Source organism: Meles meles, chromosome 17 (assembly GCF_922984935.1).
Source record: "Meles meles chromosome 17, mMelMel3.1 paternal haplotype, whole genome shotgun sequence".
Classification (NCBI taxonomy): domain Eukaryota; kingdom Metazoa; phylum Chordata; class Mammalia; order Carnivora; family Mustelidae; genus Meles; species Meles meles.
This window is the reverse complement of record NC_060082.1, coordinates 46,513,700-46,540,578: the sequence shown is the minus strand read 5'-3', so window position 1 is coordinate 46,540,578 and position 26,879 is coordinate 46,513,700. Positions and strand designations below refer to the sequence as shown.

Here is a 26,879-nt window from a genome sequence, read left to right as displayed (position 1 = left end):
CATTTTGACTTATTCTCATAGTTTTCTTTGTACTTTCTTCCTTTCTGTGATCAATCTTGCATAGTTTATATAAAACTGCTTTCAGTTATTTCTAACCATTAGGATGTTCTAGCTGAATTATTCACTCAGTATAGCACTTAATAAAGACGGGTAGAAAGACCTTAAACCTTCACAGGATATTCTACCAAAAGAAGGTGATTACCCACAGGAAGAATTACATTGAGTTAGCCATCAGTTGATTTGAAACAAATTCTTGGCCAAGAGAAGAATGAGATATGTTCACTAGTGATTTATAGTGTGTTGCTTAAAACACAAAACTCCCAGGAGGTACCATTTACTAGATTGCCCTTGCTGTTTAAAGATATATAGACTGATGAACAGTTTAATGGATTAGACAGTCTGCCTTTAGTTACATGACCAGTGGGATATAAAAAACCTCTCTGTAAACTGTCTGAACTCCCATAGAACAGAGACACCTTGGTTATGTCTGGGCAGTTAATAATTTGAAGGCAAAGCACATCCTGGTCAACTAAGGAAAGATTCTGGATGACTACACCTGGAAGCTTTTGGATCTCTCTATGATTCTTGATTTTGCTTTCTCCTGTCACACCGTATCTTTATTTCATTAAAAATTCTCTGTGAGTGTACACTGGGAAATTGTTGAAATCCTTTCAATTGTCTACATTTTATACTCAATTAAGGGAACTACTTGACTGAGTAGATTTCATTCATGCTACTAATGTCAAATTTTCCAAGTTGATATGAGTATTGTATATTTCATCAAAAATATTTCTTTTGGGGGGATGCCTGGATGGCTCAGTGGGTTAAAGCCTCTGCCTTCAGCTCAGGTCTTGATCCCAGAGTCCTGGGATCAAGCCCCGCATCAGGCTCTCTACTCAGCAGGGGGGCCTGCTTCCCTTCCTCTTCCTCAAATAAAATTTTAAAAATATATATTTCTTTTTGGAACACCTGAGTGGTTCAGTCAGTTAAGCGTCTGCCTTTGGCTCAGTTCACTATCCCAGGGTTTGGGGATCAAGCCCCATATCAGGTTCCCTGCTCAGCCAGGAGGCTGCCTCTCCCTCTTTCTCTCTGTCCCTCTCCCCACTCTTGTGTGCATTTTCTCTCTCTCTCAAAAACAAAATCTTTTAAAAAATACTTTTTCTTGTATTTATTTTAAGTATATTGACATATTTTTTTCAATGAATTCTTTTCTATGTCTGATGTTTAACCATTTTTTTTGCCTAATAATCTAAACTTGTATTTCGTCTTGATAAGTCTTGCCAGAGGTTGATTTATTTACCAGAGTTCCCTAAAAGCTAATATGATTCTGTAAACCAGATGTTTATGCTTTCTTTAATCTTCTCATTGTAACAGTTTATGCTTTAATTATTGATTCCTTCCAGGTTCTTTAGGTGCATTTTTCCCCTAAATTCTAAATGATAATTCCTAATGCTTTTATTTTGTTCCTTGTTTTATAATGCATGGTTTAAAGCTATAGATATTTTTGCCTTTGCTGTGTCCCATAGACTTCAATGTGTACTGCTATCATTGTCATTTTATGTATTTTCTGTTACTTCTGTTATATATTCTGTTATTTCTATTATTAACTACCCATTTCATTATATAAGCAGATACCTTATATGAACGCATAAGCCTTCCTTGAAAATTTTATGGAAGTGAAAAGACCAGAATAAGTAAAACCATTTTGAATAGCAAGAACATAATTGGAGAACACAAATTAGACTTCAAGACTTATTATAAAGCTGTAGTTACCAAAACAATGTGGCAGTAATAAGGATAGATAAACAGATACATGGGCTGATAGAAAGTCTAGAAATAGATCAATATTTACATAGCTAACTGATTTTCATTTCAAAGTCTTTTCCACACATATGGCTAGAACAACTGGCATCTATATGTTTTTTAAATCAACCCCTATGTTACACCAAGGTCAAAAAGTAATATAAGATGGATGATATACCTAAATATAAATGCTAAAACTCTAAAGCTTCTAGAAGTTAATGTAGAGCATCTGTGTTTCACCGCATATAAATATTTCTTATTTCTTTTTTAAAAGGAACTAAAAATAAGTTGAACTGTAGAGAGTAGATTGGGTTTTTGCATTGGGTATGACACTACTTTCTTTGTATTCTGGGCTTGAGAAAATTGGTTAAAATATTGAAAATAGTGAGATAAGGTGTCTACAGATAGAGACAAGAGATCCAAAATATGAAGAGTAGAAAACTAGAATAAAGCCTTGTGCTATTCAATTGGAATTGGTGGTGTTAATAGGATGCAGAAGTTTCAAGACTGATAAGCACATAAATAAATAGATGACTAGAGAGATAATACATACATATATACATACATGGATAGATACATAAATGGATATATAGATAGATACATGGATACATACTAATTATAGGCAAAGGTACATTTGTGTATAATAAAAGGTGTTAAAAAAATGATATTCCAATATTAATGAGTACACCTATGGCCAGATGTTAATTTAAAGCCAAGTTTCTGGGTGGTTTATAGCTGACTAATACACATGATACAATCAGTATTTAGAAGCAGTGTTTTGGTTATTTTTTAAATTACCTTCCAGCTTGAAAATTTTTGAATAATAAATAGCTAATTTTTTAAGACATAAAAATCATTATTTTATAAATTAGAAATCAAATCAATTCTTGAAAATTTTATAAATAAGAGCTTACTTGTGCAGGCTATTTCAGGATCCTGTCTTCCATTTATGCAGATTGAGTGCTTGTGCTCTGATCTTCCTTTACATTTGTAACTTATGTTGGTGTTATGATCAAATGCAGCCTCCTCATGTGATAATTTACATTTCTAAAGTTCATTTGTTGCTGTAAAATTAAAATATTCACTTGAAAAGACTAATTATAAAAATCAGAACAACTATTACATAAAAAATGGCTATAGATATCTGGAACAAATAATCCTAAAATTTGTATAGAACCATAAAAGTCCTGAAATAGTCAAAGGAATGTTGAAAAGAAAGCCAAAGTTGGTGGCATCACAATTCCAGACTTCAAGCTCTATTACAAAGCTGTATCATCAAGACGGCACGGTACAGGCACAAAAACTGACACATAGATCAATGGAACAGAATAGAGAGCCCAGAAATAGACCCTCAACTCTATGGTCAACTAATCTTCAACAAAGGAGGAAAGAATATCCAATGGAACAGATACAGTCTCTTTAACAAATGGTGTTGGGAAAACTGGACATCCACATGCAGAAGAATGAAAGTGGACCATTTCCTTACACCATACACAAATATAGACTCAAAATGGATGAACAACCTCAATGTGAGACAGGAATCCATCAAAATCCTCAAGGAGAACAAAGGCAGCAACCTCTTTGTGACCATGGCCACAGCAACTTCTTACTAGACATACCTCCAAAGGCAAGAGAAACAAAGGCAAAAATGAACTATTGGGATTTCTTCGAGATAAAAAGCTTTTGCACAGCCAAAGAAATAGTCAACAAAGCCAAAAGACAACCAACAGATTAGAAGAGGATATTTGCAAATGACATATCAGATAAAGGGCTAGTATCCAAAGTCTATAACGAACTTATCAAACTCAACACCCAAAGAACAAATTATCCAACCAAGAAATGAGCAGACACTTCTCCAAAGAAGACATCCAAATGGCCAACAGACACATGAAAAAAGTGCTCCACATCACTCAGCATCAGGGAAATCCAGATCAAAACCACAGTGAGATACCACCTCATACCAGTCAGAATGGCTAAAATTAACAGGTCAGGAAACAACAGATGTTGGCTAGGATGTGGAGAAAGGGGAACCCTCCCACACTGTTGGTGGGAATGTAAGCTGGTGCAACCACTCTGGAAAATAGTATGGAGGTTCCTCAAAAAGTTGAAAATGGAGTTACCCTATAACCCACCCACTGTACTACTAGGCATTTTCCCCAAAGATACAAATGTAGTGATCCAAAGGGGCACCTGCACCCCAGTGTATATAACAGCAATATCCACAATAACCAAACTATGGGAAAAGCCCAGATATCCATCGACAGATGAATGGATAAAGAAGAGGTGGTATATACACACACACACACATGCGCGCGTGCACACACACACACACATATATATACACACACACATATACATAGACACAATGGAATACTACTCAGCCATCAAAAAATGAAATCTTTCCATTTGCATTAACATGGATAGAACTAATGGGGATTATGCTAAGTGAAATAAGTCAATCAGAGAAAGACAATGATCATTTGATCTCTCTGATATTGGAATTTAGGAATCAAAACAGAGGATTATAGAGGAAGAGAGGGAAAAATAAGACAAAATCAGAGAGGACAATAAACCATAAGCGACTTTTAATTGTACGAAAAAAACTGAGGGTTGCTGGAGGGGATTGGAGTGAGGGGATGGGTAACTGGATGATGGAAATTAAGGAGGGCACGTGATGTAATGAACACTGGGTATTATAGAAGATTGATGAGTCACTGACTCTACCTCTGAAGTTAATAATACACTATATATTAATTAACTGAATTCAAATTTTTTAAAAAAGTATAAAAAAATGGCTATAGAGTCCATAGTCTAATGAAATTGGAATTTATGCTCATAAATTTCACTGAGTCATCCTGATCATATTATGTGAGATGGGCTAGCATGTATAAGTGTAAGTCCTATATCCAGTCTTTGAAATATTAGAGATAATATTCATCATATCATCATATCATATCATTTTACACCTTGTGAATTGGAAGACCATAAAAGGGTTTTGTTTTCTGGGTTTGTTTGTTTTTTTGTTTGTTTGTTTTTTTGATGATGTATGTAGTGAGTAATCATCACATATCTGAATTTGGTCTCATTTTTGAAATCTGTCCAAATGTTCACAATTATTTGTTTCTTTCAAGTATCTCTAAATTATTTTTAATCCACAATCTTAAATATTAAAACAAGAACAATTATTTGTGGAAATAGAATATATGAAATTGCCAACTTAAATACATTTTCTTCAAAAATGGTAATGTGATATAATTTTAACAGCACATCTAAGATGTATTATATAGGCTATGAATATTTAAGCAAATATTCTGTATGATCACCAAAAAACAAAGATATATACTTAGAAAAAGAAATTGGGTGTTTACACAGAAAAAGTAAAAATAAATCTAAAATTTCCATGGAATCATGAAATATCCCGAATAGCCAAAGAAATCTTGACAAGGAAGATGCTGGAGGTATCACAGTCCCTGATTTCAAACTATTACAACAAGATATAGAGATCAAAAAATATGGTACTGGCATAAAAATAGATACATAGATCAATGTAACAGAATAAGGAACCCAGAAAAAAAAAATCCACATACCCAGTCAGTTAATTTACAATAAAAGAGCCAAGAATATATAATGGGTAAAGGACAGCCTTTTTGATAAACAATGTTGGGAGAACTGAACAGCCTCATGCAAAAGAATGAAACTGGACAACTATCCCACACCATGCACAAAAATTAACTTAAAATAGATTAAAGACTTAAATGTAACACCTAAAACCATAAAACTCCTAGAAGAATACATAGTAAGCTCCTTGATGATGTTTTTTGCATATGACTCCCAAGTCAAAGGCAACAGAAGCAAAAAATAAACCAGTGAAACTACATCAAAGTGAAAAGCTTCTGCACAGCAAAGGAAACCATCAAAATGAAAAGGTTACCTACTAAATGGGAGACAATATTTGCAAATCATATATCTGATAAAGAAGGTTAGTAGCCAAAATATATAAGGAACTCATATAACTCAATAACAAAGAAAACCAAATAATCTGATTAAAAGTGAGTGGAGGACCTGAAGAGACCTTTTCTTTGAGAGAGAGAGGAGAGAGAGAGAATGCGCACACTTGTGAGCCAGGGAGGGGAGGGGCAGAGGGAGAGAGAGAGAAAGAATCTTAACCAGGCTCCATGCTTAGCATGGAGCCTGACACTGGGCTCCATCTGGCAACTCTGAGATCATGACCTATGCTGAAATCAAGAGTTAGATGCTTAACCAACAGAGCCACCCAGGAGCCCTGAAGAGACATTTTTCCAAAGAAGGCATACAGATGGCCAACAGACACATGAAAAAACAGACACATGAAAAGATGTTCAACATCTCAAATCATCAGGGAAATCCAAATCAAACATACAATGACATGATGAGATATTGCCTCACACCAGTGACTATTATCAAAAGACAAGAAATAACAAGTGTTCATGAGGATGTGCCTGGGTGGCTCAGAGGGTTAAGCCTCTGCCTTCCGCTCAGGTCTTGATCCCAGGGTCCTGGGATATAGACCCATATAGGCTCTCTGCTCAGCAGGGAGCCTGCTTCCCTGCCCCCCTCTCTGCCTGCTGCTCTGCCTACTTGTGATCTCTGTCAAATAAACAAAAATTTAAAAAAGAAAACAGATCCCTTCTGTCCTGTTGGTGGGAATGTAAACTGGCACAGCCTCTTTGGAAAACAGTATGGAGGTTCCCCAAAAGAGTAAAAATAGAACTATCGTATGGTCTAGCAATTCCACGTCTAAGTATTTATCTGAAAAAAGTGAAAAAATGAAAACACTAATGTGAAAAAACGTGCACCCCCTATTTACTGTAGCATTATTTACAATAGCCAAGATTGGGAAGCAAACTTAATGTCCATCAACTCATGAATGGATAAAGAAGAGGTGGCGTATAAATACAATAAAATATTATTCAGTCAATAAAATCTTTTCATTTGTGACAACATGGATGGACCTTAAGGCATTATGATAAGAAAAATAACTCAGACAGATAAATACCATCTCATTTATTTATATGTGGAATCTAAAAAAAAAAAAAAAACTATAAAAAACAAATTGGTTCTTACCAAAGGTGGGAGTGAGTGAAATGGGTGAAGGAAGTCAAGATACAAACTTGCAGTTATAAAATAAATAAGTCACGGGGATGTAATGTACGGCATAGCGACTACAGTTAACAATACTGTGCTGCATATGTTTAAGTTACTAAGAAAGTAGATCTTGGGGGTGCCTTAGTGGGACCCCTTGATTCCTGCTTTAACTCTTGATTCCTGCTCAGGTTATGATCTCAGGGCCATGAGATCTAGCCCCACCTCAGGTTCCATAGAGCCTGCTCAAGATTCTTTTTCTTCCTCTCCCACTGCGCCTCCCCCACCCCTGCTCTCACACAGGCTTTCTTTCTCTCTCTCTCTCAAAAAAAAAAAAAAAAAAAAAAGTAGATCTTTAAAGATCATGTTACAAGAAAAAGTAATTTCTGTAACTATGTATGGTAACAGATGTTAACTAGGCCTATTGTGATCATTTCACAATGTATACAAATACCAAATCATTACCTTGTATACCTAAAACTAACATAATGCCACATGTCAATTTATATTATAGATTATAAGTTATAAACAAATATATCAATTAAGATCCACCTAAAAAAAGAAACTGGTTGTTTAAAGGCATGAAGTGTCTTCTGTATACACTTTTAGAATCTTTGAGAAGCATTTTTTTACACCTGATCTATAATCCAGTAATATCATAATGCCATAATAATACATTTTTGCTTACTTCAATGTTAAGTATGGACTACAGAAACTTTTTATATAGCTATATATTTCAATAACTCAACAAAAGTGGTCTTCCTTTTTGAAGTTGATAAAATCTCTTTGTAGGTCTTTCAAGTATTTGTTAATAGTTTAAATGCAGAGTCAGGCAAAGATGAAAGTCAAGTAATTGACCAAAGAAAAGATTTTATAATGCAACTTAAAAAAAGGGGGGGAGGAGGGGAGGAGGCTAATTCAAAACAAACTAGAGGCTCAAGCTTAGTCCTCTTTTTGGAATGGGTCCAGGGTGTTGAACAAGATAAGACAAAGTATTCTTCAAGGCAGGATGAGTGAAGGAAGATCTATAATCAAGAGGAGTGGTATTGGTTGTCATCATGTCCAATTTTTGAAAGGATTTCTTTATTAGGAGAAAATAAACATATGGAGAAGAGTGAAAGGAAGAATGGAGGTACAAAGTAAACATTAAGAGGGGAAAACAGGAGCAAAACCTAAGAACCGAGAAAGTTCTATTGCATTTAATATAGGTAGAAGATTAATGTTAAGAAGGCAAACTCTGAGACAAGGGAGAGCAATCACTGAAGGTGATGTTTTGGTGCAAGTTATGATGAAAGGCTGAGAGTTTTCATGCCTGATATTACCTTGGGTTTTTCCCTTATAGGAAAGAAATGAGGTGAGATAATTTGTGGGGATAGAGGAGCACAAGAATGAGGTTTGGTCTTGGGGAGACTGACAATACCTTTGATAGGAATGTGTTGAGCAAAATTATGTTAACAAGCAACAAAATGTGTTGATCTAGTTAACAAATCCTATCAAATATCTCCTCTGTGTCAGCCAGTCTTCTGAGTTTTGTGAGAATACGTCAGTGGATAAAACAAGTATGAATCCCTGCTCTCAAGGGGAGATTGAGTCTAAACTACAGCTTCTACTGGGATTTGTAAATGCCTAGAAATCAGATGAAGAAGCGAGACTGGACATCCAGGGCTCTCTTCAAATGCAAAGCCCAGGAAAACACTTGGAAAGAACTCACTCAAAGGGAAAAGTGAAAGAGAGACCCCAAGATTCTCCAAGTTAGGCCTTGAAGGATGGGATGATTCATACTTACACAATCAGAATTTTTTTCCTGGCCCATCTTTGACTACCTCCCTTGACTGAGTTATGCTCCTGACTGAGAGAACCTGCCACCCACCCTCCCACCCTCCAGCTCATGCCCTTCTTTGTGCTGCATTTGAAATAGGCTGAGAAATCCTTGTTAGAAGCTTTGAGAGAGGCAAGATTCTGATGGGAGTGGAGCAAATGGGTATTTTCTCAACTTCATTTCAGTTTTCCAGGGCCTGAAAGAAAGAGAGCTATATAAAAGCAAAAATGGTATTTATATAAAGATAGTTATATTTTCGGGGCGCCTGGATGGCTCAGTGGGTTAAAGCCTCTGCCTTTCGCTCAGGTCATGATCCCAGGGTCCTGGGATCGAGCCCCACATCGGGCTCTCTGCTTGGCGGGGAGCCTGCTTCCTCCTCTCTCTCTCTCTCTGCCTGCCTCTCTCCCTACTTGGGATCTCTATCTGTCAAATAAATAAAATAAAAAATCTTTAAAAAAAAAAAAAGATAGTTATATTTTCCTTGTAATTGGTGCTCATGTTTTAATCATATATATACCTGCAAGTAAAATTTAGTTTCACATTTATAAACAATGTTAACATCAGGGACAGAAAGATTCATAAGTTCAATTACTAATTAATATTTTTCCTCTGTAGATATTGAACTATAAACAAATGTTTGAATTCATTATAACTTAAGACCTGACATTTTCACAAATAATCTCTAAATTTCAAAAATATAGTTATATCTGTATATATCTAGAAATGCTATTCGGGGCACCCGAGTGGCTCAGTCAGTTAAGCATCTGCCTTCCACTGAGGTCATGATCCTGGGTTCCTGGGATTGAGCCCTGCATTGGGCTCCCTCCTCAGTGGGGAGTCTGCTGCTTTCTATCCCCCTGCCCCTCTAACCCACTTGTGCTCTCGCTCACACTCTCTCAAATAAAGTTTTTTTAATTTTTTAAATATTTTTAAATTAAAAAAAAGAAATGCTATTCTCACCAACACACTGAGGAAGTTGGGTCCACATTCCTCTAACACATGTAATTGATCTACGTCCAATCAATGTAAATGTTTCTCTGCAATTGAACTCCACTGAAGCTCCATGGTGATAGGGAGGGGAAGAAAACTCAACAACATGGCCATAATCAAGCCCAGGTATAGCTCCACAGGTACTGCCCTCTGTAAAATTTTCACAAAAATATGTTTATAAAATATAATTCATGTGGTTTTATGAATACAAACACAAAATGTTGATTTAATCAAGTTTGAATATTCATGATTTTTATACATTACCAATACATATAGGCAATGTTGTCCATTTTCCATCAACACGTTGAATTTTATTGGGACCCTTCATCAAAAATTCAGGGTTGCAAACATATTCCACCAATTCATTGTGTTCATAATTTTCTTTGTTTGCTTCTTTAGCCTTCCCATTGGGGAGCTGAGGAGGTGTGCCACACAATTTTACTAGCTCTACAGTAGAAATACTGTGTAAATAATGGTGACAGTGTCTATTTTATATCTTAAAGATCCACTAAAACAGAGATATTTTTCTTTAATCAATTTATTATTTGTGACAAAATTTATTAGAGCATTCTTAAGCAATCAAACAAACAAAAAAATGGTGTTTACAACAGATTCATTTCCCAGTTCTATTACTAATATTGAACTAGCCTACTAGAAGTACATTCAAGTCTTGAAAATACATTCAATATATATAGGCATAAATCTGGCTAAAGACATGTAAAACTGATAAACTGAAAATAAGAAAACATTACAGAGATAATGTAAAGGCCCAAAGAGAGTTCAGAAGATTTAACATTACTAAGATATAAATTTTCCCCAATGATCTAGAGATCCAATATTACCCCAATCAAAATCACTGTAGGTGTTTTTGAAGAAATTGACAAACTGAGTCTAATATTCACACGGAAATGCAAAGAACTTAGAATGGCTTAAAAAATTAAAAAGAAGAAAATTTTGAAGGACTAACATTATGTGCTTTCAATATTTATTACAAAACAGTAATTAAGAAGCTGTGGTTTGGGCATAAAGACAGATGGTCAAAAACAGAATGGAGTTCAGAAATAGACTCACATCTATATGGACAAATGATTTTTGACATAGCTGCAAAAGGTAATTCAGGGGAAAATGATCATTTTTTTCTACATATTGATATAGAATAACAATTGGATACCCACACACAAATAAAATCAGAGCTTTGATTCTATCGTATCTCATACACAAACATTAACTAAAAGTAGAGCAGAGATCTAAATATAAAACCAAAACCTTTAGAAAACATAGGAGAAAATCTTTGTGAGCAAAGATTAGCAAAATGTCTTAGATATGACACATAAAAAAACCAAAGACACAGAAAATATTTTCTGACTACCTTACAATCCTATAAACATAAGAAATTTCAAGGGTAGATTACAAACCTCGGGAAAGCCCTGAATTTAGTTTTGAAAGTATAGTTCAGACAAATAGGAAAGAGTAGGAAAAAAATATGTTCAATGACCTAAATATTCTAAAAATGTATCCAACCAATTAGTAAATGTGGCTGTACAAGTGTATTAGTCATATTGCATGAAACATTTTATAAAAAAAATTTTTTTAAGTACCATAATTTGAGACAAGAGACAAGCACTTGATCAACATATTTTAGATTTGATTAAGCCATACATGTGATGGGCCTGACCAAAACTTTCTTATTATTGTTTAGACACAATCAATGGAATGAGTTAAAGCCAATGATATTAAAAATATCCAATACTAAAAAAAAAAAAAAAGAAAAAAAAAGTCCAACATTAATGGCAGAATTGTAGGCAAAAAGAAAAGTAACAAAGTCCCTTCGGTGTCAGGCACCCTGTAAGTATCTCTGGATACTTCTACTACATATTTCAATAAACAATTGGAAATTAATTTCTAATTCTAATTTCAGCAAGTGTAGGATAAATATTCACCTTTACATGTTAGAAAATTAGGGGACCATCCAAAGTGGTAACACTGAACCGAATCTGGTCCAACTCTGTGAATCTTTGCCTGCAGGAGAATTTCAATGTGTCTCCAACTTTATATTTTTCTTTTCTGGGCTCAACAATTAAGTATTTTTCTATTAGAGGAATCTCACATTCTCTTTCTATTAAAAAAAAGATGAAAGAATTTAATAAGAATATATAATTAATCATTGCCAAAGTAAATTTCACATGTGTCACATAATAATAGGGGAGAGACAAGGTATAACATATACATAGGTGCTTCTGATAAATTCTCTTCTTTGAAAACTGTTATATATTAGATTTTACATGCCCTCTAAATCCATACAGGACTCTGAGGAATATTAAGGGGTTGAGCAGCAATAGACGTGTCCTAAAATTTATTTGTGCAGTCAGTTTGCCTATACTGAATCAGATCTTTATCACTGGCATTTATAAAATCTAATGTTATATTTTTTTTAGACCTTCAAAGTAGAAAAGCAGTGTCTCACATTATAAAAACTCATGATACAATTTTTAAATTTCACACTTAAATAAAAATTGGTATTTTTGTTTAACATAACTGGGGATCTAGAACTCTAAAGAGAAACATTTCTTAAGTATTTTAGTTAGAGGAACATTTAAAAATCTTAATTGATACTTTAAAAGTGAAGAAATCAAACTGAAACACAAAACGAAATGAGGACACATGTTCAAGACCACATAGTCATATTCTAGGTGTCCTGAATATTTATGCAATATGCAACTACCTATTCTTATTACAGCTATAATTATAGTAACTGTTAATAAATTTTTAATTGTTCTGATTCAAATTAGGAAGGTGTAAAATTATTCCTTAAAATGTGTGATATTTGTGACATTGCTAAGTATTATCAAAAACTGCATTTTTTCTTATTAGGAATCCTCCTATCTTGCTAACTAATTTATAAAACTGAAAACTGAAATTTAAAAATTAAAGTCATACTAAAAAGAATATTTATACTATCTAAAGTCAAGTATTTATTCATAAATCATAAAACTAAGACAACTATTTTTAAAAGTAATGCCACAAGGTTGAAGGCAAGATGTCAGAGAAGTAGCAGACTGAGATGACATCAGGTCACAGGAGTTCAGCTAGATAGTTATCAAACCATTACAAACACCTACAGACCCAACAGGAGATCAAAGAGAAGAGCAGCAATTCTAGGAATAGAAAATTGACCACTTTCTGAAAGGTAGAACTTACAGAGAAGTCAATCTGAAGATAGACCATGGGAAGATAGACCACAGGGGGAGGGGCTGGCTCCCAGCAAGTGGTGGAGCAACAGAGCACAAAATCAGAACTTCAGAAGCCTGCTCCACTAAGGGACATTATTCCAGAGGCTAAATGCAGGTGGAGCCCTCAGAGGGACAGTGTGGTCTCAGGTCCTTCAGGGGTGTCTGAGTGTGGGTGAGCTTGAAGTTATCAGAGTGGAGAAGCCAACCATAGAGATAGAGCCAAGGAGTGAGCTCTCAGCTCGGAGTTACCATAAACCATGATCTGCAACACAGGCTACTGCTCTTCAAGCAGGGACCCCACAAGTGGCAAATCTGGGGAGACTCACCTTTCTCTTCTGGAGGAGCAGTGCACCAGGAATCTGCTGGGTTTGGAGACTCCAAACGGGGCTGTGCGCCAGAGACAGAAATGCTTGGTCACAGGCCATGTGAGCATGAAGTGCGGCCGGAGACCAGGAAGACAGGAGGGACTGACTGCTTTTCTCTGAGGGTGCACTGAGGAGTGGGGCCCTGAGCTCTTGGCTCCTTTGGGAAGGAGACTGGAGGCTGCCATTTTCATTCCCGTCCTCCAGAGCTCTATGGAAAGTGTTCAGGGAACAAAAGTTCTGAGAATGAACCCGAGCAGATTACTTTGCCTGGTCCCTGGCAAGGGCAGTGCAATTCCGCCTCAGGCAAAAACATCTGAGACTCACTGCAACAGGCCCCTCCCCCAGAAGATTAGCAAGAATATCCAGCCAAGACCAAGATCACCGATCAAGGAGAACAGTGGAGCTAGGAGAACTTCAGAGCTAGGGGAAAGCAATGCATGAAATTCATGGCTTTCTCCCTATGATCCTTTAGTCTTGCAAAGTTAAATTAAATTTTTTTAATTTTATTTTTTTCTTATTCTATATTTTTAAAATTTTCTTCTTTCCTTTTTTAACATTTTTAACTGGTTTATCTTAACAATACCTTTCTTTTAAAAATCTTTTTAAACCTTCATTTTTATAGTCATATTTTATACTTCATTGTATTTAACCTTATTTTTTTATATATATAGGGTTTTTTCCCCAAAAAAATTTTTGGGATACAATTTCTTCTAATAGGTCAAAATATGCCTTAATTCTAGAACAGGGCTTTGTTCTAGTCTCCAGCCTGAGCACATTCTCTCCACTTTTTTTTTTCTTTCTTTCTTTTTCCAACCAACTTATCTTATCAATTCCTTTTTTAGATTTTTTTTTTAATTTTAATCTTTACAGTCATATACCATGCCTTCATCATGTTTACCCTTATTTTTGTATATATATAAGTTTTTCTTTCTTTAAAATTTTGGGAGGTAGTTTCTTCTAAGAGATCAAAATACACCCAAAATCGAGTGGGTGGCTCTGTTCTATTCGCCAGTCAAATACATATATATACATACACACATACGTATATATATTTTTAACCCTCTTTCATGTCCCCCAATTTGAGGTCTCTTCTGACTTGGTTAGCGTACATTTTTCTCGGGTCTTTGCTACCCTTTTAATATTTTATTCTCTCATTCATATATTCTTATCTGGACAAAATGACAAGGCGGAAAAACTCACCACAAAAAAAATAATAAGAGACAGTACCAAAGGCTAGGGACCTAATCAATACAGACATTGGTAATATGTCAGATATAGAGCTCAGAATGACGATTCCCAAAGTACTAGCTGGGCTCGAAAAAAGGCATGGAAGATATTAGAGAAATGCTGTCTGGAGAAATAAAATCCCTTTCTGTAGAAATAAAAGAACTAAAATCTTACCAAGCTAAAATCAAAAAAGCTATTAGTGAGGTGCAATAAAAAATGGAGGCTCTTACTGCTAGGATAAATGAGGCAGAAGAGAGAATTAGTGATATAGAAGACCAAATGACAGAGAATAAAGAAACTGAGCAAAAGAGAGACAAACAATTACTGGACCTCAAGGGGAGAAATCAAGAGATAAGTGATACCACAAGACAAAAGAATATTAGAATAATTGGGATCCCAGAAGAAGAAAGACAGAGAGAGGCAGAAGGTATATTGGAGCAAATTATAGCAGAGAATTTCCCTAACTTGGCAAAAGGAACAAGCATCAAGATCCAGGAGGCACAGAGAACCCCCCCTCAAAATCAACAAAAAAAGGTCCACATGCTGTCATCTAATAGTAAAACTTACAAGTCTCAGTGACAAAGAGAAAATCCTGAAAGCAGCTTGGGACAAGAGGTCTATAACCTACAATGGTAGAAATATTAGATTCGCAGCAGACCTATCCACAGAGACTTGGTAGGCCAGAAAGGACTGGCATGATATATTCAGAGCACTAAATGAGAAAAATATGCAGCCAAGAATACTATATCCACCTAGGCTGTTATTGAAAACAGAAGGAGAGAACTAAAACTAAAAATATTTGCAAACACCAAACCAGCCCTACAGCACATGTTGAATGGTGTCCTCTAAGAAAAGAGAGAGCCTAAGAGTAGTAGACCAGAAAGGAACAGAGACAATAGACAGTAACAGTCCCTTAGAGGCAATACAACGGCACTAAATTCATATATTTCGATAGTTACCCTGAAGGTAAATGCGTTAAATGCTCCCAATCAAAAGACACAGGGTATCAGAATGGATAAAAAAACAAAACCCATCAATATGCTATCTACAAGAAACTCATTTTAGACACAAAGACACCTGCAGATTTAAAGTGAGGGGGATGCAAAACAATTTACCATGCTAATCGACATCAAAAGAAAGCTGGGGTGGCAATATTTATATCAGATCAATTAGATTTTAAGTCAAAGACTATAATAATAGATGAGAAAGGACACTATATCATACCCAAAAGTTCTGTCCAATAAGAATATCTAACAATTTTAAATATCTATGCCCCTAACATGGGAGCAGCAAACTATATAAACCAATTAATAACAAAATCAAAGAAACACGTTGACAATAATACCATAAGAGTAAGGGACTTTAACACCTCCCTCACTGAAATGGACAGATCATCCAAGCAAAAGATCAACAAGGAAATAAAGGCTTTAAATGACACGCTGGACCAGATGGACATTACAGATATATTCAGAACATTCCATCCCAAAGCAACAAAATACACATTCCTCTCTAGTGCACATAGAACATTTTCCAGGATAGATCACATCCTGGGTCACAAATCTGGTCTCAACCAGTACCAAAGATTGGGATCATTCCCTGCACATTTTCAGACCACAGTGCTCTGAAGCTAGAACTCAATCACAAGAGGAAAGTTGGGAAGAACTCAAATACATGGCAGCTGAAGAGTATCCTACTAAAGAATGAATGGGTCAACCAGGAAATTAAAGAAGAACTGAAAAAATTCATGGAAACAAATAACAATGAGTACAGAACTATTTGAAATATGTGAGACACAGCAAAAGCAGTCCTGAGAGGAAAGTATACAGCGATACAAGCCTTTCTCAAAAACAAGAAAGGTCTCAAGCATGCAACCTAACCCTATGCCTAAAGGAGCTGGAGAAAGAACAAGAAACCCTAAACCCAACAGGCGAAGAGAAATCATAAAGATCAGAGCAGAAATCAATGAAATAGAAACCAAAAGAACAGTAGAACAAATCAATGAAACTAGGAGCTGGTTCTTTGAAAGAATTAATAAGATTGATAAACCCATGGCCAGACTTATCAAAAAGAAAAGAGAAAGGACCCAAATTAATAAAATCATGAATGAAAGAGAAGAAATCACAACTAACACCAAAGAAATACAAACAATTATAAGAACATATTATGAGCAACTATATGCAAACAAGTTAGGCAATCTGGAACAAATGGATGCATTTCTAGAGACGTATAAACTACTAAAATAGAATCAGAAAGAAATAGAAAACCTGAACAGACACATTAAAAAGTAAGGAAATTGAAGCAGTCATCAAAAATCTCCTAACAAGCAAGAGCCCAGGGCCAGATGGCTTCCCAGGGGAATTCTACCAAACATTTAAAGAAGAATTAATACCTATTTTCCTGAAACTGTTCCAAAAAATAGAAATGGAAGGAAAATTCCAAACTCATTTTATGAGGCCAGCATTACTTTGATCCCCACACCAGACACAGACCCCATCAAAAAACAGAATTGATCAATATCCTTGATGAACACAGATGTGAAAATTCTCACCAAAATACTAGCCAGTAGGATCCAAAAGTACATTAAAAGGATCATACACCACGACCAAGTGGGACTGATTCCTGGGCTGCAAGTTTGGTTCAACATCCACAAATCAACCAATGGATACAATACATTCATAAAAGAAAGAACAAGAACCATATGATACTCAATAGATGCTGAAAAAGCATTTGACAAAGTATAGATTCTTTCCTGATCAAAACTCTTCAAAGTGTAGAGATAGAGGGCACATACCTCAATATTATCAAAGCCATCTATGAAAAACCCATAGCAAATATCATTCTCAATGGAGAAAAACTGAGAGCTTTTCCACTACGCAATCAGTCTTTTCTGCTTAGCAATCAGACAACAAAAAGAAATTAAAGGCATCCGAATCATCAAAAAAGAAGTCAAACTCTCATTCTTTGCAGATTATATGACACTTTATGTGGAAAGCCCAAAAGAGTCCACTCCAAAACTGCCAAAACTCATACAGGAATTCAGTGAAATTCAAGTAAAAAAAGGCAAAGTATCTATACTCAGAAAACTATAAAGTACTCATGAAAGAAATTGAGAAAGACACAAAGAAATGGAAAAACATGCCACGCTCATGGACTGGAAGAACAAATATTGTGAAAATGTCTATGCTACCTTAAACAATCTACACATTTAATGCAATCCCTATAAAAAAATATCATCAATTTTTTTCAGAGATGGAACAAATAGCCAGAAAAGACCCCAAATAGCCAGAGGAATGTTGAAAAAGAAAGCCAAAGTTGGTGGCATCACAATTCCAGACTTCAAGCTCTATTACAAAGCTGTCATCATCAAGACGGTATGGTACTGGCACAAAAACAGACACACAGATCTATGGAACAGACTAGAGAGCCCAGAAATAGACCCTCAACTCTATGGTCAACTAATCTTTGACAAAGCAGGAAAGAATGTCCAATGGAAAAAAGACAAGTTTCTTCAACAAATGGTGTTGGGAAAATTGGATAGCCATATGCAGAAGAATGAAACTGGACCATTTCCTTATACCACACACAAATATAGACTCAAAATGGATGAAAGACTTCAGTGTGAGATAGGAATCCATCATAATCCTTGAGGAGAACACAGGCAGCAACCTCTTCGACCTCAGCCGCAGCAACATCTTCCTAGGAACATCGCCAAAGGCAAGGGAAGCAAGGGCAAAAATGAACTATTGGGATTTCATCAAGATCAAAAGCTTTTGCACAGCAAAGGAAACAGTTAACAAAACCAAAAGACAACTGAGAGAATGGGAGATGATCTTCACAAATGACATATCAAATAAAGGACCAGTATCCAAAATCTATAAAGAACTTATCAAACTCAACACCCAAAGAATAAATTATCCAATCAAGAAGTGGGCAGAGGACATGAACAGACATTTCTGCAAAGAAGACATCCAAATGGCCAACAAACACATGAAAAAGTGCTCCACCATCAATCGGCACCATCACTTAGGGCAATACAAATCAAAACCACAATGAGATACCGCCTCACACCAGTCAGAATGGCTAAAATTAACAAGTCAGGAAATTACAGATGTTGGCGAGGATGCAGAGAAAGGGGAACCCTCCCACAGTGTTTGTGGGAAAGCAAGCTTGTGCAGCCAGCTGGAAAACAGCACAGAAGTTCCTTAAAAAGTTGAAAATAGAGCTACCCTATGACCCAGCCATCACACTACTGGGTATTTATCCTAAAGATAGAAATGTAGTGATCTGAAGGGGCACATTCACCCCAATGTTTATTACAGAAATGTCCACGATAGCCAATGTATGGAAAGAGCCTAAATGTCCATCAACAGACAAAAGAATAAAGAATATGTGGTATTTATATATACAGTGGAATACTATGCAGCCATCAAAAGAAATGAACTCTTGCCATTTGCAACAATGTGGATGGAACTAGAGGGTATTATGTTAAGCAAAATAAGTCAGTCAGAGAAAGACAAATATCTTATGATCTTCCTGATATGAGGAATTTGAGAGGCAGAGAGGGGATTTGGGGATAGGGAAGGGAAAAAATGAAACAAGATGGGATCAGGAGGGAGACAAACCATAAGAAACTCTTAATCTCACAAAATAAACTGAGGGTTGCTGGGTGGAGGAGGGGTTTGGAGAGTGTGGTTGGGTTATGGACATTGGGGAGGGTATGTGATATGGTGAGTTCTGTGAACTGTGTAAGCCTAACAATTCACAGACCTGTACTCCTGGGACAAATAATACATTATATGTTAATAAAAATAATTTTTAAAAATGTAATGCCACAAAAAATAACTGTGCAAATTTGCTTTTTTGCTTTAATGTTGAGTTTTATAGCTGGCTGAGAAGGTCATACTTGATGAGAACTACAGGGATTCTCTCCTAAACTTCTATTTCAATCTTCTAAATAGAGATTCTTTTATTTGTATATTTGTTTATATACTTTGTGTTTGTCTCATCACATTGTGAAAAATGCTGCCTTAACAACACCAAAAAACAATAGTAATAATAATAATTTTAAAATCTTGGCTGTTGGTTATTTTCCAACTGTAATATAGAGATACTGACTTTTAAAATATAATATAAAGAAGAGTTTGAATGGGCATACCCTGAATTAAAGATATTTATCTTTATCAAAAGTCAAAATCACAAATCCAGACACTGATACTGGAAATGCCAGTACAAATTTTTTTTAAGTGTACATTTACTTAAGATTGTTAGAAACACTATTTGACTTAAGTGGTTTATAATAATAATAATTCTTATTTTTTTAAAGATTCTATTTATTTGAGAGAGAAAGAGCATGAAGAAGGCAGGGGGAAGGGAGGGAGAGAGACAAGCAGACTCCCCACTGAGTATGGAGCTCAATACAGGGCTCCATTCCACGACCCTGAGACCATGACCTGAGCTGAAATCAGATGCTTAACCAACTGAGCCACCCAGGCGCCCCAACAATAATTCTTTGGAAACCTCTCTGCAAAGGAGACAACGCCCAGGACCATAAACTCAGATATCAACCCATCTTTGTGCAATTTTCTGCTACATGGTAGAAGGAAGTTATTTGAAAAGAACACTAAACTGCCATTTGTTCAATCAACTTGGGAGGCCTTACCATGATGGTGACTTCTTACCAATGGGTTCACAAGGTCTTAAGTTTTATAAAATTTGCAGTAAAAGCCTTATTGGCCATACCAGTTTTTACTGCTGTCCCATTCTTCTGACTTGTGACATTGTTAAGATCACAGCAATTACATATTCATGATTTTGAATTCTTTTCTAAAGGGAGACCTCAACTCTGTGTAACCTTCTGATTTCATAAAACTTGGATCAGCTTCTAGACCCAGAAAAGAAATTAATGATCATCTTAAAAGCCTCCACTTTTACTTGGAAGAAAATCCAAGCTATTTATGATCCATTTCCTGCCTAAGCTTCCAATGTAACTGACATCTCTCTCCCTGTGGCAATCCAGATGTCAGGCTTTTTGATCTTTGGATTTTTTAAATAGCTCAAGTTCTCTGCTGTTTCAGCTGTTGCACAGACCCCTATCTCTATCCTGAAGGGTTTTCAACCTTTCTTTGTACACACGCTGTCCTATAGAAAATAGAGCCCTCCATCCCCACCCTCCCATTTTCTAAGTTCTTGGGTTCTCTTGTTTCTTTGAACACAGTTATGTAGAAAATATATTTAAAATGTTTTTATCATCTGGTTCATTATCTGGCTTAATTCATTGGGTTTTATTTTTGTTTGTTTGTTTGTTTTCATATTGGAATGAAAGCTCCTAAAAGGCAGAGCCATGTTTGTGGGTTTTCACCATTCTCTCCTGGCCTATTTCTAGCTCATAAACAGGTGTTTATTGACAGGATGAATTAATCAACTTTAACCCGGACCAAGAAACAACTAAGCAAGCCTTCCTCATCTCAGTAATAAGCTCACTGGGTGCCCCTTTCTTGAAGTCTCTATTTTAAATCTTTTTTTTTTATTTTTCCTAAGTGTTCTTTCTCCTCCTAACTCATGCACCATTCAGTCTCAGGCAACTCTGTCTTATAGTTGAAAGGAAAATGGAAACCATCAGCTCCTGCTTCTTTCCAGCATGAGATTCACACATATTTTCCTTCCTTCTACCTATTACAAAGTTGGAAGTAGCTGTGTTGCCACAAAAGCCTCGTACTTCCACAGAGCACCCACCCCCACTAGGAAATGTCTACTTCACGTATTCAGTCTCTGTTCTTTCCTATTGAGCATTCACTTGGCTCTGATGTCCTCCATCTTTAAAAAAAAAAAAAAAAAAAGAATCTTCCCTTTAGTGTCTGATTTCCTCTAGCCATATTCTGCACTTCCTATCCACCATATTCACACAAATGTCCTGAAAGAGTTATGACCACCTGCTGTACTGAAGTTCTTCCTGATCATTTTCCTTCAGTGAACTCTATTTAAGTTCTGTACCATGTATTCCTTCCAGAACTATTTCTGTCACAGTTATTGCTGGCCTCCAAGTAGCCAGATCTCTCATATTTTCAGTCTTCTAGATAGATATATCTACTTATTTATTCTACAACCAATGCAACCTATTAAAATATTAGAACAAGTATGCATTTTAGACTAGATCAGGTGCGTTCAAGGTGGTATGGCCGTAGACGAACAAGTATGCATTTTAAAGCCTGTTACAGATAAAAAGGAGTCAACAAAGCTTCAACTAGGCTTGATATGTTGCCCTCAGATACATGCTTGGCAAGTAATGGAATTAGAATGGGAGCCCATCCAGGCAGATCCACAGGCTCCTGGCCTATAGTCTCTTCCTTTAATCACTTTCTTCTCTCCACTTCTATGACAACATTCATTCTCATATTTTTTTCCTCCCAATTTTCACAACCTCCATTTTTTCTACCTACATCGCTACCTATTCCTCTTCTGTCTGACACCTAAATGTTAGGAGGCTTCAGGGCTCAATCCTGAGCTCTCTGTTCTTACCATTCCATATTCTTTTTCTACATCCACTCATTTTCCCACACATTCAAGCTCTCTTTCTAATTCTGGACAGCTGTTTGGCAAACACAAAAGAGATTCATGCAATAGTCCACAAAACTCGTCAAAGTCAGAAAATAAAGAGCTCCTCTCCAGACCTGCAGAAATTAACTCTCAAGGTGGGAGGGGTAAAGCAGAAACTCAAGAGCAAAATAGCTGAGGAAGTTGTAGGAAACTACAATGTTCCTAAGGAGAACTAAGTTTAAAATAATTTAAAAGCTTTCATTTAGTAAATAATAATAATAATTGTACCTTAATCACAAATCTGTAATGTATAAGACCCATTGGAAACATTATGTTAACATACTATGTTAAAGACAGTCTATTCTCTTTGGGTTTCAGGATACCTTCTCTTCCCAGCTGACATTAAATTAGAAGCATTCACCTTGATTTTAATTATTGTGCCTTAAGAATATCTCCAGATAATTCAAATACTCTTAGAAGGAACACATAGCATTTTCTTAACTCAGTTTTCTTTTTACAAACCTTATTTTCAGGTAACTGATAACTGCTAGTTGAAGACAAAAAGTGGTTTTTTTTCTTTTTTAATTGAAGTATAGTTGACAATAGTATATTAGTTTCAGGTGCAGAACATAGTCATTCAATAATTACAGATTTTTTTATCCTAAAAAAAAAAGAAAGAAAAAAGAATATTTGAAAAAAGGTACTTAACCATAACATGTGGGTGTATCAGACCAACCAGTGTTACCACAGAATATGGCGCCTTGGTGTGTCCAAGTCTGCTTTCATAACCATCATGGCATTAGAAGTCCAGCTGGTCATTGAGCTGAAACCTTGTGCCATCACTCTAGAGTCTGGCATTCACGAACACTGGCATATCACAAGACTCTAATTCATAACAGAACTGAAGATTTATTTATAATGGTAGTTCATGAACATCCTAACTTAGTAAATCCCATCCCTAGAACAAAAAGTTTGATCAATGAGTATGTGCTCATGAATGAAACACTACATAAAATTAATCTAAAAAGACCTGTGATAAATCGTTGTCTTCAAATACCTACCAGAAGTGAAGACAATGTTTCTACACAGCGTTTTCTTGCCATTAAAATCCTCTGAAAATTTATGTAAGGAACAGTTTTCTCGATTCAATTACACTTGCGCATTCATAGCCTGCTAGTAACAAAACAGGCCATTACAATTTATGATAGTTTTTTCTAGGAAACCGGAATAGCATTTTGTGAATCCCAGCAGTTACAATACATATACCAAAGAAAATGGGTAATTAAATAAAAAGATTGATGTGTTTATTATGTTGACATTTTCTATTCTATGATAAGAAATCTTGAAATGGAAAATATATTACAATTAAATCAAATCACTCTGCTAATACCTTTCACAAAGTTCAAATTTGAGATCTGGAAGGAGGGAGGAGAGTGGTCAAAATCAGAAACATGGTTATGCTGGAATATTTGTTAAAACTCAAATGTTTCTTGAAAGCAATACCTGTGTGTCATTGGCTTGTCTTTTTCCTTTTTCTATTCTATAGATATTATCTAAAATGTGTGGAAAAAAAGAATACTCATGAGCAATTTGTACTTAGGAAAGCTCGACCAAGGATCAGGAAGATGAACTGTGTAAGGACCAATTATTTTATAGGTGGAATGAAACTGCTGTATGGTTATCTCCAGGCATGCCTAGAATTCTAGTGCCAACTCCTAGCCTAGGATGTGTACCTAGTCCTTTGTATGGGATGTGTACCTAGTCATTTATAATTTGCTGTTTAAGTATGAAACTCCCTTGGAGACACCCTGCACAAGCTTGTCTACATTTTGGAGGAGTATACAGATTTGTGGTTTATACCTGGCTTAACTGGTTGCACAGACTAGTTTTAATTATGCAAACATAAAGATGTATGAGACCTCTTTGTAAATTTGTGCACTAGCCTGCCTGAAATTGAGATACTTTGTCTATATCTTGGTGGTTTTGAACCAACAGCTGAAGAACATCCTGAGACATGAGCCTGGATGGCTGTGCTAGTAAGGGTTCAGCCTTCCCTAGAGCAGTCTTTGTTTCTTTCTCCTGTTGGGCTGTGTCCTTAACCTTTACAAAGCCTGATGTAAATCTATGCTGTGGAGTCCTGTTAATCTTTGTAATCATCAGATACTCTATAATTGATGTAATAACCAATAGAACCTACAAAAATAGTACCAAAATAATAGTAAATTAAGCAAGATCATGATAAAATGACAACACATTAAATGACATTGTATTTCCATACAACAGTAATGGGAAGTGGAAAATCAAAACTTAAAATATCATTTGTAAGAATATTAAAAGAAAAAGACCTGTGCCACAAAAGGAAAGATTTAACAAAACCTGTACATGACCTATAGTCTGAAAATTATATAACTTCCCTGAGAAAAATTAAAGGAGGCCTAGATAAATGGAGAGCTAAACCAAGTGATATGCAGAATCACTGAATCCCAGTGAAAATCCTAGTAGGCTTCCTGTAGAAATTAATACTAAAACTCAAAGAAAATGGAAAACAGCTAGAAAAGCCAAAACACATTAAAAAATAATGTATGAATTTTCTACTGCAGCTACAAAAAGAAAATTCACATACTTACAGGCTGAAGCAATACTAATTTATTTCTCAAAATTTTGTCAGTTCAGAATCTGACAGATACACCACTGGACTAAATTAAGGTGTTAGAGGGTTGTGTTCCTTTCTTGAGGAAGAATCTGTTTTCTAGTTTTTTTCTGGCTTCTAGAGGCTTTTTACATTTCTTGGTTCATGGTGTCTTTCTCCATCTTCAAAGCCAGCAACTGTCTCTCTCTGATCCTTCTTTAACCTCATGTATACCGCGGTCCATCTGTCTGTCCATCTGTCTCTTTCTCTGTCTCTTTCTCTGTCTCTCTCCATCCCACGCCCCTTTCCATGTGGTATCACCCTGAGCTCATTTAGAAAATCAAGAATAACCTCTCCATGTCAAGGCTTTTATCATTAATAATATCTGAAAATTTCCTTTCTCCTTGTAAGATACCATAATCACAGGAACCAGGGATTAGACATGGACATCTTTGGGGGAGGCCATTTTTTTACCATCCACAATTAAGAACAAATGGGAGGACATTATGCAGAGCATAATGATGTAAGGATAAGCAAATAAATTAGTGGGAAAGAATTAAAAGTCCAGAAATAGACAAAAACATATACACACCTATATTCAGTGGGTTTCTGATAAATATGACAGGTTACCCAGTGAGTAAAAGGATACCATTCCCAACAAATTGCAATAAACAACTGAAAATCCCTATGAGAAAAAGAGATGAACCCTATTCCATACACAAAATACCTGGAAATCAATCATAGACATGAATGTAAAAACACATATGTAAACTTTCCAGGAAAAAAAAAAAAAGGCATGACAAATCTTTGCAACTTTAAGTTGGAAAAAATATCCTATGTAGAACACAAAATAAATAATTTTAAAAAATGGTCAATTTGGATTTCATCAAAAGTTAAGGCATATGTTCCTGGAAATAAACAGTCAGAAACTCAAAAGATATGACACAAAATGTGAGAAAATATTTGCCAATCACATACTTGATAAAGGAATCGTTTCCCAAATATCAAAGTGTCTATTACAACTTAATTATAGGATGAACTACTTAATTAAATTTGGGGAAAAAATTAAGTTTCACAAAAGGAGATATAGCAATGCCCATTAAGTACATGAAAAGGTGTTGACCATCATTAGTCAACCAACAAAATAAAATTAAAGCAAAATGATATACCGCACTATGTACATCATAGTGGTTAAAATTTAAGACCTGACCATCTTGTTAATAAAGATGAGAATCAAATGGAATTTTCATACATTGCTGGTGGGAATGTAAAAGGCTAGTTAACTTGAAATTCAGCATGGCAGCTTCTTACAGATTTTTAATCATGCACATAACCCAGCAATTTTCCTTTTAGGTGTTTACCACTTAGGTAAATATATGGTCATTCAAAGACTTGAATTGAAATATTCACAAATAGCTCAATCATAATGCCAAAACCTGGAAATCCTCCAAAAGTCCATCTTATTGGAATGAATAAACAAATTTTATATCCATATAATGCTACAGAAGTCCATGATGGAAAGGAATGAGCTACTGATGCAAGAAACAACAGAGAAGAACGTCACAGACATTATGGGAAAATAAAGCAGCCAGATTTGAGAACCCATTTCTATAAAGCCATTGACATGCAACTGTGGAAAGGAAACTCTAATCTATAATAACAAAAAGAATGTCAGTTACCTGGCGTGGTGTGACTAGGGGAGACTGCATGGCAAGAGAAGAACAGAACTGATTCAGAAGATGAAAACTGTATCTAGCTGGACTGGGTTTGTGGTTACACAGAGGTATGCATTTGTCAAATCACTGGCCTACACACCAATATGTGTGAATTTTATTGAATATAATTCATACCTGCATGAAGATGGTTTTTTAAATGGACATTTGGAAACTAAACATATAGTTGTCAAAAAAAAAAAAACTTCTAGTTAAGTTAACTAGAAGAAAAAAAGCCAAAACATTCTGCCTAAATAAAAAATAAAACATGAAAGTATATGGAATTATGAGAAAAATGGTATGTTTCAAAGAAAATCAAGCCAAATAAAAAGAAACTCCAAACAGAAAGAGCAGAAAATATTAAGAAATAAAAACAAAATTAGTGAGAAAGGAAAACTGGGAAGTACTCCTTTGTTCCTTTTCCTGCTTCTCTTCCTGCTAGGCCTTGTA

General features: G+C 35.6%; 1 pseudogene; it reads right to left on the bottom strand.

Moving 5' to 3' along the window:
- Window positions 1-22,671, bottom strand: part of LOC123927615 — a 28,218-nt pseudogene extending 5,547 nt beyond the window's left edge.
- Window positions 22,672-26,879: the final 4,208 nt, after the last annotated feature.